Raw genomic sequence first — 4,744 nt, 5'->3', positions numbered from 1 at the left:
ATATTTAAAGGAAATATAGCCTTTCGTCCTTAAGTGTTCGCTATTTCCCCGCTCCCCCCTAAATCACTCGGCGGCTAACGTACGGACGGTTAATGGACGGACGCGACGGGGCTATTGCAATTGAGGCTTTAGAGGTTGGCAAGGGTTTTGATGGACCGGACGGATAACGGACGGACGCGACGGGGCTATTGCAATTGAGGCTTTAGAGGTTGGCAAGGGTTCTGATGGACCGGACGGTTAACGGACGGACGCGACGGGGCTATTGCAATTGAGGCTTTAGAGGTTGGCAAGGGTTTTGATGGACCGGACGGATAACGGACGGATGCGACGGGGCTATTGCAATTGAGGCTTTAGAGGTTGGCAAGGGTTTTGATGGACCGGACGGTTAACGGACGGACGCGACGGGGCTATTGCAATTGAGGCTTTAGAGGTTGGCAAGGGTTTTGATGGACCGGACGGATAACGGACGGACGCGACGGGGCTATTGCAATTGAGGCTTTAGAGGTTGGCAAGGGTTTTGATGGACCGGACGGTTAACGGACGGACGCGACGGGGCTATTGCAATTGAGGCTTTAGAGGTTGGCAAGGGTTTTGATGGAACGGACAGATAACGGACGGACGCGACGGGGCTATTGCAATTGAGGCTTTAGAGGTTGGCAAGGGTTCTGATGGACCGGACGGTTAACGGACGGACGCGACGGGGCTATTGCAATTGAGGCTTTAGAGGTTGGCAAGGGTTTTGATGGACCGGACGGATAACGGACGGACGCGACGGGGCTATTGCAATTGAGGCTTTAGAGGTTGGCAAGGGTTTTGATGGACCGGACGGTTAACGGACGGACGCGACGGGTCTATTGCAATTGAGGCTTTAGAGGTTGGCAAGGGTTTTGATGGACCGGACGGTTAACGGACGGACGCGACGGGGCTATTGCAATTGAGGCTTTAGAGGTTGGCAAGGGTTTTGATGGACCGGACGGATAACGGACGGACGCGACGGTGCTATTATAATTGAGGCTTTATAGGTTGGAAAGGGTTTTGACGGACCATTCCGATTGACCGAATGTCACGCGATCGACGGGTGACGGACGGGGGAGACGGATCATTGTTAGTCCAGCACCGGATCCATCCAAGGAAGTTAAAAAGTAGACGTGATGTTCATTCGGGGACGCACCACAACGCTGAACGTACAATAACGCCGAAAACCATAACGCCGAATGCCAAATTGACTACAACGCCGACAGCTAGATAACTGCTGTGTACCACAACGCCGAATTACCACAACGCCGAAATACATTAACGCCGAAAAATGTCATTGCAGGACTGCCACAAAGGTTAGGTTAGGTAAGGTTAGCACACAAATTCATTCAGTTGTTTTTCATTTTGCTCCTGTGGCCCCCCCCCCTTCCCCGCAGAAACATTTTTCGGCGTTACTGTATTAAGGCGTTGTGGTACCAGGGGCGTAGCCAGGGGGGGGGGGGGGTTAGGGGTTAAACCCCCCCCCCCCTTAGCACCAAATCTTTAATTAATTTCTTATTCATCAATCAAACAAATTTCATATTAAAATTAATAAAATTTTTACCATTACAATATTTAAATTTAAGTACCGAAAACTGCTAAAAAAAAAGCACTATTTTACACCTTAAAATCCAACTATTCCCGGGGGAGGACCCCCGGACCCCCCCTTTAATACGGGGGGAGGGGGGGCATGCTTCTTAACACCCCCCATACACAAATCCTGGCTACGCCACTGTGTGGTACACACCAGTTTTCTAGCTGTCGGCGTTGCGGTCCAATTTGGCATTCGGCGTTATGGTATTCGGCGTTATTGTTACGTTCGGCGTTGTGGTATTTCGGCGTTGTGGTAACGACCCTGTTCATTCGTCTGTGCATCGCTGCTCTGGAAAAAAAAAATAGAAACCGCATCGTCACGAGAACCCCACTCACTCTCGTGAAACGTAACTACTTCCACTCGACTCGTCACTCACCGGTTCCGAAGGTCGCGGTTTCGTCAGAAAAAAAACAAAGGTCGTTCGTCGGCGCAACTGCGCATGCGCGTGGTACAAGTTGTTGGAGGGGGGGAGGGAACCTACTATTCACTGACCCAGAGTCTCACGCTCGAAATAATCCACGTTTCGTGCGGGAAGCCTACGTACGATTCACGCCGAGTATTCAACATGTCCGAAGATTACCGAATACCTGCCTTCGGGTGACTTCGGAATTCTTTGGTTTAGGTGAAAAAAAAAACACATTTTTTTTTTTAAATTTTGCCGTGTGTTCGTGAATGCCTAATTAATTAAAATGGTCGATTAGGTCAGGTCGGTTACATTATAAATACTTTCAAACTAAGCGGACATTAATAATAATACGAATTATTTTTAATGGTTGTTTAGTTTTAAAGTATTTATAATGTAACTGACCTGACCTAACAAACCGGGACAAAGGATGAACAGTAGGAACTCAAATAATTTTTTTTTTTACTTATTACTTGCGAAACAATATCCAAACAACAAATAAATCTTAAGTTAATTACATCGCATTTTAATTTGATGACATTGCAAGACGAATGTAAAAGATAAGAATGTTCGTATATTTACTCAAATATTAGTCTTGGTTTTAATGGCTTAATTTGTATTATTGTTATGAAACTTCCTACCTTTATTTGTTTATGTCCGGCATTTAAAACATACTTTTTTTTCCACCTAAACAAAAGAATTCCGAAGACACCCGATGTCAAGTATTCGGTAATGTTCGGGCATGTCGAATAGTCGGCGTGAATCGTAGGCTTCCCGTTTCGTGCATCTCGGCAAGGGCGCACATACCTATGAGCAGGGTGGGTCCGTGGCAAAGAAAAAATTAGGTGTTCTTGAGCATTTCGGGCAAATTTTGAGTCCTTTAAGCCCATTTTTGGCCATTATTTTTTGTCATTTGTGATGGTTTGCCCCCCTCCCCCTACAAATTCTGCCACCCCCCCCCCCCCCCCACTTTTACAAACTTTCATATGAGCGCCCTTGCATCTCGGAATTGTTTTTTAATTTGCTGTCATGTTAGGTTATGTCAGTTAAATAATTAACACGTAAAAAAAATTGATGAAGTATTAAAAATATCTCTAAACTTTATTTATTTATTTTTCTTCCGGAAGCTGGAATCACAATGCCACTCACATCCAACAAATACTTTAACATTTGATGCTGCTATATTACTGAGCTAAAATATTGGTGAAATTTTTTTTCTTGTACAGGTATTTAGGTCAATATTTGAAGGAAAAACATCAACTTTTAAAATGTGTTCAAACGTCAGAAACATTATTTAATGGAAGCAGAAAGATTCAAGACCTTTTTAAAATATCAGAGGTTACCAGAAATACCTTGCAAACATTTTGGAGATCATAAGTTCATCTATCCGCACTTCGAAAGTAAAAGCTTGGGTAGATTTCGACGAAGGGCGGATGTAATTTTTCCGGGCCTTCTGATTGTCTGTAGGTCACGCCATTGGACGGATGGGAAACGGGTGGACGCGACCATTGCGAGTCCAGTTCAAGTGATCGTAACTGAAATGTAAGTGTGGTTAGGTTAACTCTGAAATCGTGAAACTGAATGAAATCTGGGCAAATCTTTTGTGTGTAACGTCTTACCTCAGAGGTGTATACGACATTTGGTGGGAGTTATTTCGGGAATGCGACCGAAGTAAAAAAAAAAAAAATGGATATGAAAAAAAAACCATGGTGCTCACTTCTGTGGCGGATAGTGCAAACCAAATTTCACAAAGCCAAAGGGAAACTTGATAATGTTAACTGTTTAGTGAAATTTAAGAAGATGAGCAGTATTTCTATAAAATTCGCTGTCGAAATTCAGGTTCAAAGTAGGTTTTTTTTTTTCCACCCAAGTATTTTTCGCTTTGAACGCAGCAGTTTCATCATATACTTGGTTTAATAAATTCGGTCTGCAGAAACGAACGGTTCAATAGTCGACGAAGCTGCTCCGGCAGCGAATTCTAGCGGCGGGTTGCGGAAACCACGTGTGTTTCGCGTCCAGAAATGTAGCTGAAAACACAATTTGCGAATATCTACCACGCTCAGCATTATTTTAAAGAATTTTACGTTGAATTTCGTGTCCGGGTTTCCATGAATATTTTCTCGTTACAGAGATTTGATGTTGCACACAGGAACACTCGCTCACGTGTGTGTGTATGTGTACACAGATATAGCCTATATAAATATACTAGCTGCCCGACCCGGCTTCGCACGGTTGTATTAATGGGGGAAAAAAAATGAGACCAAATCTCTTATTTACAGTTATGATAAATGAAATAAAATGAAAATTAATTAATTTTGACAAAAACTTAATACAGTGCTTTGTAATGTACCGAAGAAAAAGCGAATAGCACCGATGGTTTCCCGACTCTCGAGCACGCAACGTTGTCATGGAGACGAAGTACCCACTGTTTCCCGGGCGTAGACACCAATCAACATTGATGATCAGTTTATTATTAATTATAAATTATTAAGACCATTAATCGAAATAAAAACTATCCTATCTCTCAAGTTGGAAAAAATTACACATAAATGTCAATTTTCATCGAAATCGGTTGACTTGGTAAAGAGTGCACTGGAAACAAACATCAGGACACTGGATTTATATATATATGTATATTCACGCGCGAGCGGGGATCTTCGGATATGTTCGGGACAGATCGGGCGCCCGGACTCCACGTTGGTGAATCTTATGCTTCAACGGAGCAGGAAACT

Source organism: Bacillus rossius, chromosome 17, assembly GCF_032445375.1.
Source record: "Bacillus rossius redtenbacheri isolate Brsri chromosome 17, Brsri_v3, whole genome shotgun sequence".
In the NCBI taxonomy this organism is placed as follows: domain Eukaryota; kingdom Metazoa; phylum Arthropoda; class Insecta; order Phasmatodea; family Bacillidae; genus Bacillus; species Bacillus rossius.
Note: the sequence above shows the minus strand (reverse complement) of the source record.